A 17,146-nucleotide genomic window follows, 5' to 3' on the forward strand; every position below is an offset into this window, starting at 1 on the left:
TCCTCTCCTGTGGGCCTTGGGGTCCACCACCTGGTTCCAGCACCGTCAGCTGGTTCCGGGCCGAGCCTTTGGCTTAGGTGCCTCCTCCTGGGTATCCGAGTTCCGCCAACGCCAGGCGGTCCTTGGTAGTGCTTTTAAGCGCGGGCACCTACAGCTTAGTAACCGGGTTCCAGCACCGTCAGCTAGTCCTCGGTCGTGCCATTGGCTCTTGCACACTGGGGCAACGCATCCGGGTTCCAGCACCGCCAGCTGGTTCTCGGCAGTGTTTTTGTCACAGGTACTCCCTCGTGCCAAACCTGGTTTCAGCACCGTCAGCTGTTTCCGGGTTGTGTCAAGCTCACTGAGACACCTATGCTTGCCTCGTCGTGGTGCGGTCGGGTTAGCCAACTCCAGGGTGCCTCCAGTTTAGGAGCTTCCTATGTGGGCTGCGTGAACTGGTAGTCAAGGCTGGTTCTGTAGTGCCAGTAGGCCCAGCTCCCCCTGTAGGACTGTTGGGGTTCGGTAACTGCGGCTGCCTCGCGGCCTAGCTGTTCTCTCCTCTCCTGTGGGCCTTGGGGTCCACCACCTGGTTCCAGCACCGTCAGCTGGTTCCGGGCCGAGCCTTTGGCTTAGGTGCCTCCTCCTGGGTATCCGAGTTCCGCCAACGCCAGGCGGTCCTTGGTAGTGCTTTTAAGCGCGGGCACCTACAGCTTAGTAACCGGGTTCCAGCACCGTCAGCTAGTCCTCGGTCGTGCCATTGGCTCTTGCACACTGTTGCAACGCATCCGGGTTCCAGCACCGCCAGCTGGTTCTCGGCAGTGTTCTTGTCACAGGTACTCCCTCGTGCCAAGCCTGGTTTCAGCACCGTCAGCTGTTTCCGGGTTGTGTCAAGCTCACTGAGACACCTATGCTTGCCTCGTCGTGGTGCGGTCGGGTTAGCCAACTCCAGGGTGCCTCCAGTTTAGGAGCTTCCTATGTGGGCTGCGTGAACTGGTAGTCAAGGCTGGTTCTGTAGTGCCAGTAGGCCCAGCTCCCCCTGTAGGACTGTTGGGGTTCGGTAACTGCGGCTGCCTCGCGACCTAGCTGTTCTCTCCTCTCCTGTGGGCCTTGGGGTCCACCACCTGGTTCCAGCACCGTCAGCTGGTTCCGGGCCGAGCCTTTGGCTTAGGTGCCTCCTCCTGGGTATCCGAGTTCCGCCAACACCAGGCGGTCCTTGGTAGTGCTTTTAAGCGCGGGCACCTACAGCTTAGTAACCGGGTTCCAGCACCGTCAGCTGGTCCTCGGTCGTGCCATTGGCTCTTGCACACTGGGGCAACGCATCCGGGTTCCAGCACCGCCAGCTGGTTCTCGGCAGTGTTCTTGTCACAGGTACTCCCTCGTGCCAAGCCTGGTTTCAGCACCGTCAGCTGTTTCCGGGTTGTGTCAACTTCACTGAGACGCCTATGCTTGCCCCGTCGTGGTGCGGTCGAGTTAGCCAACTCCAGGGTGCCTCCAGTTTAGGAGCTTCCTATGTGGGCTGCGTGAACTGGTAGTCAAGGCTGGTTCTGTAGTGCCAGTAGGCCCAGCTCCCCCTGTAGGACTGTTGGGGTTCGGTAACTGCGGCTGCCTCGCGGCCTAGCTGTTCTCTCCTCTCCTGTGGGCCTTCGGGTCCACCACCTGGTTCCAGCACCGTCAGCTGGTTCTCGGCAGTGTCTTTTGCTCTTGTACCTTCTGCTCCCCATCCTGGTTCCAGTACCGTCAGCTGGTTCCGGGCAGAGCCTTTGGCTTAGGTGCCTCCTTCTGGGTATCCAAGTTCCACCAACGTCAGGTGGTCCTTGGTAGTGCTTTCAGGCACGGGTACCTCCTGCTTAGTAACCGGGTTCCAGTAACGTCAGCTGGTCCTCAGTAGTTCCATTGGCTCTTGGACCTTCGGCTACCCATCCGGGTTCCAGTACCGTCAGCTGGTTCTCGGCAGTGTCTTTTGCTCTTGTACCTTCTGCTCCCCATCCTGGTTCCAGTAACGTCAGCTGGTTCCGGGCAGAGCCTTTGGCTTAGGTGCCTCCTTCTGGGTATCCGAGTTCCGCCAACGTCAGGCGGTCCTTGGTAGTGCTTTTTAGCACGGGTACCTCCTGCTTAGTAACCGGGTTCCAGTAACGTCAGCTGGTCCTCGGTAGTTCCATAGGCTCTTGAACCTTCGGGTAGCCATCCGAGTTCCAGTTCCATCAGCTGGTTCTTGGCATTTTCTCAGCCTTCTTGTACCTTCTGCTACATTTCCAAGTTGAAGACCCTAACGTCGACGACCCGGAAGACCACCCCGATGACGACGACCCGGAAGACCACCCCGATGACGACGACGTCGACGGCGGAGACGACGACGGCGGAGACGACGACGGCTGAGACGACGACGGCGGAGATGACGACACTGGAGACGACGACCCTGGAGACGACAACATGGAAGACCGAGAAGCAGAAGAACAAGAGGCTGCAGAACAAAGAGCAGAAGAACATTAAGCATAAGACTTAATATCAGAGCAAAAGATATTATCTAAATTATATGCAGAAGAAGACTAAGCAGTGTATGGGGGTGAGTCCGTTCCTCCTCGTGGTGCCCCTGGATAAAGCCTGATGCTGCAGGCCAAACTGAACGCGGACAAATGTAACTTTTGTGACTGGCAGAATGGAAGGTGTAATCTTCCAACTTTTATAGATAACAACTACGGGAATGCCTGTCACAAATGAGAATATGATGAAGAAGTAGAATAGGAAGAATAATAACAGTGGAATAAAAAGAATATGTAGAATAGGAAGAATAATAATAGTTGAAGAAAATGAATATGAAGAATGTAATAAAAAAAAAATATAGGTAGAAGATGAAGAAGAAGATGAATAAGGTGAAGAAGTTGATGTCAAAGATGCTGATGATGATGAAGATGAAAGTGTGGGAAAAGGAAAAAAAAGAAGGGGAAGGTCGTGGAATAGTGAAACATCAATATCTGACAAAATAAAAAAAATTTACATAGTCAATATCTTTTTCAATCCGAACGTCTTTAAAAAAAAAAAAAATCATGCTATTCTATTTGATTGGACTAATCCTCATTGCCTTTAATGTCTCCGCCACCTCCCCCATACATCCTACATTATTCTTAGTTGTTTTCCTTCATGTAGAATGAACCTACAAGGAAAGAAAAGGGTTTATTTTAATTCCGATATTTTGGTCCCATTGACTTGCATTGGGATCGGGTATCGGTATCGGCGATATCCGATATTTTTTGAATATCGGCCGATCCAAACCGATACCGATACTTTCCGATATCGGAAGGTATCGCTCAACACTAATCAGGATCCGTTGAAGCATTCCAGAGTTATAACCTCATAAAGGGACAGTGGTCAAAATTGTAAAAATTGGCCCAGTCATTAACGTGCAAACCACCCTTGGGGGTTAATAAACATTTATTTTTGTACTTCTCTATTGTACATTTTTTATTTTTATGATATTCTAATTTTGTACGGAATCCGTTACTTCCATATAACATTTGTTGTGGCATTGAGTATTCCTGATTACTATGTGGCTACAATGTTGTGCATGTGGATATTTGTATTGACTCTTGAAAAAGGTAGCCATGTTTCTGGTGTTTTCTTCCGCCCCTGCTGGTGTGTTTTTTTGAAAGGTTGTTGTTGGTTTCCTGTAGTAATTAGATTGTTACCTGTTGGTAGCAGATTTTGTCTGATTATTAGTATTCTTCATATTATCCTGAGAATAATCAGAGACGTCCGATAATTCCAAACCTGATAATAAAAATGTGACCTGATTTTTTTGAAAAGCGTTAAAGTGCAAGCGCGTTTTTTCAGGATAGATTTTGGTGATGCAAATTATCTCTTCCACCTTCCCCATTCATAGACTTGATTATTAGAATAGTCAAATACATCTCTGTTGAATTTTTTTTGGGGGGGATCCTTTAAAGAGTATTTCAGACTTAAGATCCTTATGGAAATTATCATAAACGTCAAGGATTGTGGATTTCAGAGACAAATTCTTATTCATTCAAGTCAGCTTGAATTTTAGATAGTTCAGTTTTCATGCTTGATAATTAAATGCATCAGCTGAACTGAACAATAAGACAACATAGTGATCCATTCAGTAACAAATTTGTCATTGTAAACTGTGGTGGGAACCTTTTTGATCCTTAACCTCATAACATCCAATGACGGACATAGTCCGTCATTGGACGCCTCCCCCCCATTTGGAGCGGGCTCCGGCGGTGAGCAAGCAACTTTTCTGGCACATGACAGCAGAACTGATCAGCTGACATTTCCCCCTAACTGCCGGGGGTAGAATCGCGATCCACCCGTGACTGTTAACATGTTAAATGCAATACAAGAAAAAATAGGAATGCACTCACCGGTCTGTTGAAGCAAAAAAAATTTTCTTTATTGAGACATGTGCGGGAAACAACAGGGAGAAGGTGGAAAAAAAGGGACGACGATCGTTTAGCGCTGCTGCGCTTCTACGGGTCCTAATGAGCGCACCAGAGCAAAACGATCGTCGTCCCTTTTTTTCCACGTTCTCCCTGTTGTTTCCTGCACATGTCCCAATTAAAAAAAAAATTTTTTTTGCTTCAACAGACCGGTGAGTGCATTCCTATTTTTTCTTGTATTGGATTTTACATTATTTCTGGATCTTTGCACACGAGGGTCTTGTTTGTTTAGGCAGTTTGCAATAGCAGCGACATTAAGCGGTGGAGGTTTAGACTCTGGGTTTCAGCAGTGCCGATTTTTTTCTTTTACTGGATGTTAACATGTTAAATGCTGCTGTTAAACTCTGACAAAGGTACAGTTGTGGCCAAAAGTATTGACACCCCTGCAATTCTGTCAGATACTACTCAGTTTCTTCCTGAAAATGATTGTAATCACAAATTCTTTAGTATTATTATCTTCATTTAATTTGTCTTAAATGAAAAAACACAAAAGAGAATGAAGCAAAAAGCAAAGCATTGATCATTTCACACAAAACTCCAAAAATGGGCCAGACAAAAGTATTGGCACCCTCAGCCTAATACTTGGTTGCACAGCCTTTAGCCAAAATAACTGTGACCAACCGCTTCCGGTAACCATCAATGAGTTTCTTACAATACTCTGCTGGAATTTTAGACCATTCTACTTTGGTAAACTGCTCCAGGTCCCTGATATTTGAAGGGTGCCTTCTCCAAACTGCCATTTTTAGATCTCTCCACAGGTGTTCTATAGGATTCAGGCCTGGACTTATTGCTGGCCACCATAGAAGTCTCCAGTGCTTTCTCTCAAACCATTTTCTAGTGCTTTTTGAAGTGTGTTTTGGGTCATTGTCCTGCTGGAAGACCCATGACGTCTGAGGGAGACCCAGCTTTCTCAAACTGGGCCCTACATTATGCTGCAAAATTTGTAGTCTTCAGCCTTCATAATGCCATGCACACGGTCAAGCAGTCCAGTGCAGAGGCAGCAAAGCAACCCCAAAACATCAGGGAACCTCCGCCATGTTTGACTGTAGGGACCGTGTTCTTTTCTTTGAATGCCTCTTTTTTTCTCCTGTAAACTCTATGCTGATGCCTTTGCCCAAAAAGCTCTACTTTTGTCTCATCTGACCAGAAAACATTCTTCCAAAATGTTTTAGGCTTTTTCAGGTATGTTTTGGCAAACTCCAGCCTGGCTTTTTTATGTCTCGGGGTAAGAAGTGGGGTCTTCTTGGGTCTCCTACCATACAGTCCCTTTTCATTCAGATGCTGACGGATAGTACGGGTTCACACTGTTGTACCCTCGGACTGCAGGGCAGCTTGAACTTGTTTGGATGTTATTCGAGGTTCTTTATCCAACATCCGCACAATCTTGCGTTGAAATCTCTTGTCAATTTTTCTTTTCCGTGCACATATAGGGAGGTTAGCCACAGTGCCATGGGCTTTAAAGGGACACTGTCACCTGAATTTGGAGGGAACAATCTTCAGCCATGGAGGCGGGGTTTTGGGGTTTTTGAGGTTTCCTTACCCGCTGGCTGCATGCTGGCTGCAATATTGGATTGAAGTTCATTCTCTGTCCTCCGTAGTACATGCCTGCACAAGGCAATATTGCCTTGCACAGGCGTGTACTATGGAGGACACAGCATGAACTTCAACCCAATATTGCAGCCAGCGGGTAAGGAAAGGGTGAATCAAAAACCCCAAAATCCCGCCTCCATGGCTGAAGATTGTTCCCTTTAAACTTCTTGATGACACTGCGCACGGTAGACACAGGAACATTCAGGTCTTTGGAGATGACTTGTAGCCTTGAGATTGCTCATGCTTCCTCACAATTTGGTTCCTCAAGTCCTCGACAGTTCTTTGGTCTTCTTTCTTTTCTCCATGCTCAATGTGGTACACACATGGACAAAGAACAGAGGTTGAGTCAACTTTAATGCATGTCAACTGGCTGCAAGTGTAATTTAGTTATTGCCAACACCTGTTAGGTGCCACAGGTAAGTTACAGGTGCTGTTAATTACATAAATTAGAGAAGCATCACATGATTTTTCGAACAGTGCCAATACTTTTGTCCACCCCCTTTTTATGTTGGTTATGGAATTATATCCAATTTGGCTTTAGGACAATTCTTTTTGTGTTTTTTCATTTAAGACAGATTAAATTAAGATAATAATAAAGAATTTGTGTTTGCAATCATTTTCAGGAAGAAACTGAGTATTATCTGACAGAATTGCAGGGTGTCAATACTTTAGGTCACAACTGTATTTAACATACATGTGCAGGAAAAACGTCATTACCTCCTCCCATCAGCGCCCATGTCACATGACCGCAGGTCGCGGATGGGTCGGCATGACAAGCAGAGGTCACCTGGAGACCTCTATGGTTATCACCTGGTGGTCAGCGCACATAGCAAGTGTGTAATTCTACTACATATAGGTAGTACATACAGGTGATCTGAGCATCGCCTGTTTGTGGCAGAACCGATAGAGTTATGGCAGCTTCTAGTCTCCCATGGAGACTATTGCCAAAAGTAGAAAAGAAAAACAAAGTTTTAAAAAAATGTTAAAGTCCAAATCACCCTTCTTTTACCCCATTCAAAATAAAATAAAAAAATCAAACATACACATACTTGGTATCACTGTCTTCACAAGCATCTGATCCATCAATATAAAAAGGATTAACCTGATCATTAAGCCCTATACCCCCAAGAGTGGTTTGCACGTTAATGACCGCGCCAATTTTTACAATTCTGACCACTGTCCCTTTATGAGGTTATAACTCTGGAACGCTTCAAAGGATCCCAGTGATTCTGACAATGATTTCTCATGACATATTGTACTTCATGATAGTCGTAAAATTTCTTTGATATTACCTGCGCTTATTTGTGAAAAAAAAATGGAAATTTGGCGAAAATTTTGAAAATTTCGCAATTTTCCAAATTTGAATTTTTATGCAATTAAATCACAGAGATATGTCACACAAAATACTTAATAAGTAACATTTCCCACATATCTACTTCACATCAGCACAATATTGGAACCAATTTTTTTTTCTTGTTAGGGAGTTATAAGGGTTAAAAGTTGACCAGCAATTTCTCATTTTTACAACACCATTTTTTTAGGGACCACATCTCATTTGAAGTCATTTTGAGGGGTCTATATGATAGCTTCCAGGCTCGAGTTCATATGAGGGCGCCCTCTGCTGGTTGTCCTCATATGAACTCGAGCCTGGGAGCTTTCTAGGAAAGTTCCCACGCTCCAGGAACAGCCAGCAGAGGGCGCCTCACCGCAAATGAAGGTAAATATAGGTCATTGACCTACTTTACCTTCATTCCCCGGGGTTTTGCTGCCAGGAACAACGCTGCATTAGCAGAGCTCCTGGCTGCAAAATATTTTAACCCCTTCAGATGGATTTACATCGTGGGACCTTACAGATCTTCGGAAGGTATGTATATTGTTGGTTTATTATTTTTACTTTGTTACAGAGCGAGGGTCTTCAGAAGGATTGAGCATATAATAAATTATTACAACAACCTTTGTTTTTATTTCATTAAAATAATTTTTAATAATGTGTGTTTTTTTTAACCCTTTACTAGTATTGGATTAGTAATGGATAAGTGTCATAATTGACGCCTCTCCATTATTAATTTGGCTTAACCCCTTTACCCCCAAGGGTGGTTTGCACGTTATGGACCGGGCCAATTTTTACAATTCTGACCACTGTCCCTTTATGAGGTTATAACTCTGGAACGCTTCAACGGATCCCGGTGATTCTGACATTGTTTTCTCGTGACATATTGTACTTCATGATAGTGGTAAAATTTATTTGAAATTACCTGCGTTTATTTGTGAAAAAAACGGAAATTTGGCGAAAATTTTGAAAATTTCGCAATTTTCCAACTTTGAATTTTTATGCAATTAAATCACAGAGATATGTCACACAAAATACTTAATAAGTAACATTTCCCACATGTCTACTTTACATCAGCACAATTTTGGAACCAAAATTTTTTTTGTTAGGGAGTTATAAGGGTTAAAAGTTGACCAGCAATTTCTCATTTTTACAACACCATTTTATTTTAGGGACCACATCTCATTTGAAGTCATTTTGAGGGGTCTATATGATAGAAAATACCCAAGTGTGACACCATTCTAAAAACTGCACCCCTCAAGGTTCTCAAAACCACATTCAAGAAGTTTATTAACCCTTCAGGTGCTTCACAGGAATATTTGGAATGTTTAAATAAAAATTAACATTTAACTTTTTTTCACAAAAAATTTACTTCAGCTCCAATTTGTTTTATTTTACCAAGGGTTACAGAAGAAAATGGACCCCAAACGTTGTTGTACAATTTGTCCTGAGTACGCTGATACCCCATATTTGGGGGTTAACCACAGTTTGGGCGCATGGCAGAGCTCGGAAGGGAAGGAGCGCCATTTGACTTTTCAATGCAAAATTGACTGGAATTGAGATGGGACGCCATGTTGCGTTTGGAGAGCCACTGATGTGCCTAAACATTGAAACCCCCCACAAGTGACACCATTTTGGAAAGTAGACCCCCTAAGGAACTTATCTAGAGGTGTGGTGAGCACTTTGACCCACCAAGTGCTTCACAGAAGTTTATAATGCAGAACCGTAAAAATAAAAAATCTTTTTTTTTTCACAAAAATTATCTTTTCGCCCCCACTTTTTTATTTTCCCAACGGTAAGAGAAGAAATTGGACCACAAAAGTTGTGGCACAATTTGTCCTGAGTACTCTGATACTCCATATGTGGGGGTAAACCATTGTTTGGGCGCATGGGAGAGCTCGGAAGGGAAGGAGCGCCGTTTGACCTCTCAATGCAAAATTGACAGGAATTGAGATGGGACGCCATGTTGCGTTTGGAGAGCCACTGATGTACCTAAACATTGAAACCCCCCACAAGTGACACCATTTTGAAAAGTAGACCCCCTAAGGAACTTATCTAGTTGTGTGGTGAGCACTTTGACCCAATAAGAGCTTCACAGAAGTTTATAATGCAGAGCCGTAAATATAAAACAAAAATTTTTTCCCACAAAAATAATATTTTAGCCCCCAGTTTTGTATTTTCCTGAGGGTAACAGGAGAAATTGGACCCCAAAAGTTGTTGTGCAATTTGTCCTGAGTGCGCTGATACCCTATATGTGGGGGAGAACCAGCGTTTGGGCGCATGGGAGGGCTCGGAAGGGAAGGAGCGCCATTTGGAATACAGACTTAGATGGAATGGTCTGCAGGCGTCACATTGTGTTTGCAGAGCCCCTAATGTACCTAAACAGTAGAAACCCCCCACAAGTGACCCCATATTGGAAACTAGACCCCCCAAAGGAACTTATCTAGATGTGTTGTGAGAACTTTGCGCCCCCAAGTATTTCACTACAGTTTATAACGCAGAGCCGTGAAAATAAAAAAAAAAATTTCCCCTCAAAATTATTTTTTAGCCCCCAGTTTTGTATTTTCTCGAGGGTAAAAGGAGAAATTGGACCCCAAAAGTTGTTGTCCAATTTGTCCTGAGTGCGCTGATACCCCATATGTGGGGGGGAACCAGCGTTTGGGCGCATGGGAGACCTCGGAAGGGAAGGAGCGCCATTTGGAATGCAGACTTGGATGGAATGGTCTGCAGGCGTCACATTGCGTTTGCAGAGCCCCTAATATACCTAAACAGTAGAAACCCCCCACAAGTGACCCCGTATTGGAAACTAGACCCCCCCACGAACTTATCTAGATGTGTTGTGAGAACTTTGAGCCCCCAAGTGTTTCACTACAGTTTATAACGCAGAGCCGTGAAAATAAAAAATCTCTTTTTTTCCCACAAAAATTATTTTTTAGCCCCCAGTTTTGTATTTTTCCAAGGGTAACAGGAAAAATTGGACCCGAAAAGTTGTTGCCCAATTTGTCCTGAGTACGCTGATACCCCATATGTTGGGGTAAACTCCTGTTTGGGCACACGGGAGAGCTCGGAAGGGAAGGAGCACTGTTTTACTTTTTCAATGCAGAATTGGATGGAATTGAGATCGGTCGCCATGTCGCGTTTGGAGATCCCCCTGATGTGCCTAAACAGTGGAAACCCCCCAATTATAACTGAAACCCTAATCCAAACACACCCCTAACCCTAATCCCAACGGTAACCCTAACCACACCTCTAACCCAGACACACCCCTAACCCTAATCCCAACCCTATTCCCAACCATAAATGTAATCCAAACCCTAACCCTAACTTTAGCCCCAACCCTAACTGTAGCCTTAACCCTAACCCTAACCCTAGCCCTAACCCTAGCCCCAACCCTAGCCCTAGCCCTAACCCTAGTCCCAACCCTAGCCCTAGTCCTAACCCTAGCCCTAGCCCTAATCCTAGCCCTAACCCTAGCCCTAGCCCTAACCCTAGCCCTAACCCTAGCCCTAGCCCTAACCCTAGCCCTAACCCTAGCCCTAACCCTAGCCCTAACCCTAGCCCTAACCCTAACCCTAGCCCTAACCCTAGCCCTAACCCTAGCCCTAGCCCTAACCCTAGCCCTAATGGGAAAATGGAAATAAATACATTTTTTTCATTTACTTTTATAGCGGGTTTTTTAGCGGATTTTTATGATTGGCAGCCGTCACACACTGAAAGACGCTTTTTATTGCAAAAAATATTTTTTGCATTACCACATTTTGAGAGCTATAATTTTTCCATATTTGAGTCCACAGAGTGATGTGAGGTCTTGTTTTTTGCGGGACGAGTTGACGTTTTTATTGGTAACATTGTCGGGCACGTGACATTTTTTGATCGCTTTTTATTCCGATTTTTGTGAGGCAGAATGACCAAAAACCAGCTATTCATGAATTTCTTTTGGGGGAGGCGTTTATACCGTTCCGCGTTTGGTAAAATTGATATAGCAGTTTTATTCGTCGGTTCAGTACGATTACAGCGACACCTCAATTATATCATTTTTTTATGTTTTGGCGCTTTTATACGATAAAAACTATTTTATAGAAAAAATAATTATTTTTGCATCGCTTTATTCTGAAGACTATAACTTTTTTATTTTTTTGCTGATATTGCTGTATAGCGGCTCATTTTTTGCGGGACAAGATGACGCTTTCAGCGGTACCATGGTTATTTATATCTGTCTTTTTGATCGCGTGTTATTCCACTTTTTGTTCGGCGGTATGATAATAAAGCGTTGTTTTTTGCCTCGTTTTTTTTTTTTTTTCTTACGGTGTTTACTGAAGGGGTTAACTAGTGGGCCAGTTTTATAGGTCGGGTCGTGACGGACGCGACGATACTAAATATGTGTACTTTTATTGTGTTTTTTTTTTTATTTAGATAAAGAAATGTATTTATGGGAATAATATTTTTTTTTTTTTTTTCATTATTTAGGATTTTTTTTTTTTTTTCTTTACACACTTGGAAATTTTTTTTTTTACTTTTTTACTTTGTCCCAGGGGGGGACAATACAGATCGGTGATCTGCCAGTTTGCACAGCACTCTGACAGATCACCGATCTGTCTGAGAGCAGTGCAGCGTTACCAAGTGCCTGCTCTGAGCAGGCACTTGGTAAGCCACCTCCCTCCCTGCAGGACCCGGATCCGCGGCCATCTTGGATCCGGGACTTACTGCAGGGAGGGAGGTAGGAGACCCCCGGAGCAACGCGATCACATCGCGTTGCTGCGGGGGTCTCAGGGAAGCCCGCAGGGAGCCCCCTCCCTGCGCGATGCTTCCCTGCACCGCCGGCACATCGCGATCATCTTTGATCGCGGTGTGCCGGGGGTTAATGTGCCGGGGGCGGTCCGTGACCGCTCCTGGCACATAGTGCCGGATGTCAGCTGCGATAAGCAGCTGACACCCGGCCGCGATCGGCGGCGCTCCCCCCGTGAGCGCGGCCGATCGCGCTGAACATAATATTCCGTCCTTGGGAATTAAGGCCCACCCCACATGGACGGAATATTACGTCCAATGGCAGAAAGGGGTTAATGTCACCTTACAATAGCAAGGTGGCATTAACCCTTCATTACCCCATATCCCACCGCTACACGGGAATGGGAAGAGAGTGGCCAAGTGCCAAAATAGGCGCATCTTCCAGATGTGCCTTTTCTGGGGTGGCTGGGGGCAGATGTTTTTAGCCAGGGGGGGGGCCAATAACCATGGACCCTCTCCGGGCTATTAATATCTGCTCTCAGTCACTGACTTTATTACTCTGGCGGAGAAAATTGCGTGGGAGCCTATGCCAATTTTTTCCGCCATTTAACCCTTTAATTTAATAGCTAGAATGGCCAAATTTTGCATATACACACTACTAACATTATTAGTGTGGAATATGCAAAAAAAATGGGGATATGAGATGGTTTACTGTATGTAAACCATGTCTCATATCATGTCGGGTTTAGGAAGGAGATAGCAAAAGCCGGCAATTGAATTACCGGCTTTAAAGCTATCTAGCGCTGTATGAAGTAATAATATATATACATATATGTGTCTCACTGACATATATATATATACACATATATATATATATATATATATATATACAGTGGGGCAAAAAAGTATTTAGTCAGTCAGAAATAGTGCAAGTTCCACCACTTAAAAAGATGAGAGGCGTCTGTAATTTACATCATAGGTAGACCTCAACTATGGGAGACAAACTGAGAAAAAAAAATCCAGAAAATCACATTGTCTGTTTTTTTAACATTTTATTTGCATATTATGGTGGAAAATAAGTATTTGGTCAGAAACAAACAATCAAGATTTCTGGCTCTCACAGACCTGTAACTTCTTCTTTAAGAGTCTCCTCTTTCCTCCACTCATTACCTGTAGTAATGGCACCTGTTTAAACTTGTTATCAGTATAAAAAGACACCTGTGCACACCCTCAAACAGTCTGACTCCAAACTCCACTATGGTGAAGACCAAAGAGCTGTCAAAGGACACCAGAAACAAAATTGTAGCCCTGCACCAGGCTGGGAAGACTGAATCTGCAATAGCCAACCAGCTTGGAGTGAAGAAATCAACAGTGGGAGCAATAATTAGAAAATGGAAGACATACAAGACCACTGATAATCTCCCTCGATCTGGGGCTCCACGCAAAATCCCACCTCGTGGGGTCAGAATGATCACAAGAGCAGTGAGCAAAAATCCCAGAACCACGCGGGGGGACCTAGTGAGTGAACTGCAGAGAGCTGGGACCAATGTAACAAGGCCTACCATAAGTAACACACTACGCCACCATGGACTCAGATCCTGCAGTGCCAGACGTGTCCCACTGCTTAAGCCAGTACATGTCCGGGCCCATCTGAAGTTTGCTAGAGAGCATTTGGATGATCCAGGGGAGTTTTGGGAGAATGTCCTATGGTCTGATGAAACCAAACTGGAACTGTTTGGTAGAAACACAACTTGTCGTGTTTGGAGGAAAAAGAATACTGAGTTGCATCCATCAAACACCATACCTACTGTAAAGCATGGTGGTGGAAACATCATGCTTTGGGGCTGTTTCTCTGCAAAGGGGCCAGGACGACTGATCCGGGTACATGAAAGAATGAATGGGGCCATGTATCGTGAGATTTTGAGTGCAAACCTCCTTCCATCAGCAAGGGCATTGAAGATGAAACGTGACTGGGTCTTTCAACATGACAATGATCCAAAGCACACCGCCAGGGCAACGAAGGAGTGGCTTCGTAAGAAGCATATCAAGGTCCTGGAGTGGCCTAGCCAGTCTCCAGATCTCAACCCTATAGAAAACCTTTGGAGGGAGTTGAAAGTCCGTGTTGCCAAGCAAAAAGCCAAAAACATTACTGGTCTAGAGGAGATCTGCATGGAGGAATGGGCCAACATACCAACAACAGTGTGTGGCAACCTTGTGAAGACTTACAGAAAACGTTTGACCTCTGTCATTGCCAACAAAGGATATATTACAAAGTATTGAGATGAAATTTTGTTTCTGACCAAATACTTATTTTCCACCATAATATGCAAATAAAATGTTAAAAAAACAGACAATGTGATTTTCTGGATTTTTTTTTCTCAGTTTGTCTCCCATAGTTGAGGTCTACCTATGATGTAAATTACAGACGCCTCTCATCTTTTTAAGTGGTGGAACTTGCACTATTGCTGACTGACTAAATACTTTTTTGCCCCACTGTACCTATTCTATGTGTACACATTTATTATACCTATTCTCTTGTAAGCTGTCAGTGTGATTTTACTGTACACCGCACTGAATTGCCGGCTTTTCTCTCTAACAGAACTGCGTATTTCTCGCAAGTCACACTGCTGGTCCGTGTGTAATCCGTATTTTTCTGGCTTCTATAGACTTTCATTGGCGTTTTTTTGCGCAATACGGTGACAAACGCAGCATGCTGCGATTTTCTACGGCCGTAGAAAGCCGTATAATACTGATCAGTAAAATACGGCAGATAGGAGCAGGGGCATAGAGAATAATTGGGACGTTTGTTAGGCGTGTTTTACGGACGTATTTTATGCGCTCATACGTCCGTAAAACTTGCTAGTGTGATGCCGGCCTTACAGTTGAAATTGGACCCCAAAAGTTGTCCAATTTGTCCTGAGTACGCCGATACCACATATGTGGGGGGAAACCACCGTTTGTGCGCATGGCAGAGCTCGGAAGAGAAGGAGCGCCATTTGGAATGCATACTTAAATTGAATGCTCTGCAGGCGTCACATTGCGTTTGCAGAGCCCCTAATGTATCTAGACAGTAGAAACCCCCCACAAGTGACCCCATATTGGAAACTAGACCCCCCAAGGAACTTATCTAGATGTGTTCTGAAAACTTTGAACCCCCAAGTGTTTCACTACAGTTTATAACGCAGAGCCGTGAAAATAAAAAATCTTTTTTTTTTCCACAAAAATTCTTTTTTAGCCATCAGTTTGTATTTTCCCAAGGGTAACAGGAGAAATTGGACCCCAAAAGTGGTTGTCCAATGTGTCCTGAGTACGCTGATACCCCATATGTTGGGGTAAACCCCTATTTAGGCGCTCGGAAGGAAGGAGCACGGTTTCATTTTTTCAACGCAGAATTGGCTAGAATTGAGATCTGACGATATGTCGCGTTTGGAGAGCCCCTGATGTGCCTAAACAGTGGAAACCCCCAATTATAACTGAAACCCTAATCCAAACACACCCCTAACCCTATTCCCAATGGTAACCCTAACCACACCCTTAACCCTAATCCCAAACCCTATTCCCAACCGTAAATGTAATCCAAACCCTAACCCTAACTTTAGCCCCAAACCTAACTTTAGCCCCAACCCTAACTGTAGCCTTAACCCTAGCCCCAAGCCTAACCCTAGCCCCAACCCTAACCCTAACCCAAACCCTAGCCCTAATGGCAAAAATGGAAATAAATACATTTTTTATTTATTTTTTCCTAAGTAAGGGGGTGATGAAGGGGGTTTGATTTACTTTTATAGCGGGTTTTTAGCGGATTTTTATGATTGGCAGCAGTCACACACTGAAAGACGCTTTTTATTGCAAAAAATATTTTTTGCGTTACCACATTTTGAGAGCTATAATTTCTCCATATTTGGGTCCACAGAGTCAAGTGAGGTCTTGTTTTTTGCGGGACGAGTTGACGTTTTTATTGGTAAAATTTTCGGGCACGTCACATTTTTTGATCGCTTTTTATTCCGATTTTTGTGAGGCAGAATGACCAAAAGCCAGCTATTCATGAATTTCTTTTGGGGGAGGCGTTTATACCGTTCCGCGTTTGGTAAAATGGATAAAGCAGTTTAATAATAATAATATAATATATAATATAGTTTTATTCTTCGGGTTAGTACGATTACAGCAATACCTCATTTATAGCTTTTTTTATGTTTTGGCGCTTTTATACGATAAAAACTATTTTATAGAAAAAATAATTATTTTTGCATCGCTTTATTCTGAGGACTATTTTTTTATTTTTTCTTTGATGACGCTGTATGGCGGCTCATTTTTTGCAGGACAAGATGACGTTTTCAGTGGTACCATGGTTATTTATATCCATCTTTTTGATCGCGTGTTATTCCACTTTTTGTTTGGCGGTATGATAAAGTGTTGTTTTTTGCCTTTTTTTGTTACGGTGTTCACTGAAGCGGTTAACTAGTAGGACAGTTTTATAAGTCGGGTCGTTACGGACGCGGCGATACTAAATATGTGTACCTTTATTGTTTTTTTTTAATTTAGATAAAGAGATGTATTTATAGGACCAATAAATATATTTTTTTTTAGGAATTTTTTTAGGAATTTTTTTTTACACATGTGGATATATATATTTTTTTACACTATAACATTGCCCCGGGGGGAGGGGGTAGGGGATTTGCATCATGGTATAGTGTAAGATCGCTGATCTGACACTTTGCTGTGCACTGTGTCAGATCAGCGATCTGATGTGCGCACAGCAGTGAGGCTTCCCGGTGCCTGCTCTGGGCAGGCGCTGTGAAGCCACCTCCCTGTAGGACCCGAATGCCGTGGCCATCTTGGATCTGGGCCTGCTGCAGGGAGGAGGTATGAGACCCTCGCAGCAACGCGATCACATCGCGTTGCTCCGGGGGGTCTCAGGGAAGCCCGCAGGGAGCCCCCTCCCTGCGCGATGCTTCCCTATACCGCCGGAACACTGCGATCATGTTTGACCGCAGTGTGTCGGGGGTTAATGTGCCGGGGGCGGTCTGTGACCGCTCCTGGCACATAGTGTTAAGGACCGACGGAACGCACC

The sequence above is a fragment of the Ranitomeya imitator genome, chromosome 3 (assembly GCF_032444005.1).
Source record: "Ranitomeya imitator isolate aRanImi1 chromosome 3, aRanImi1.pri, whole genome shotgun sequence".
In the NCBI taxonomy this organism is placed as follows: Eukaryota; Metazoa; Chordata; class Amphibia; order Anura; family Dendrobatidae; genus Ranitomeya; species Ranitomeya imitator.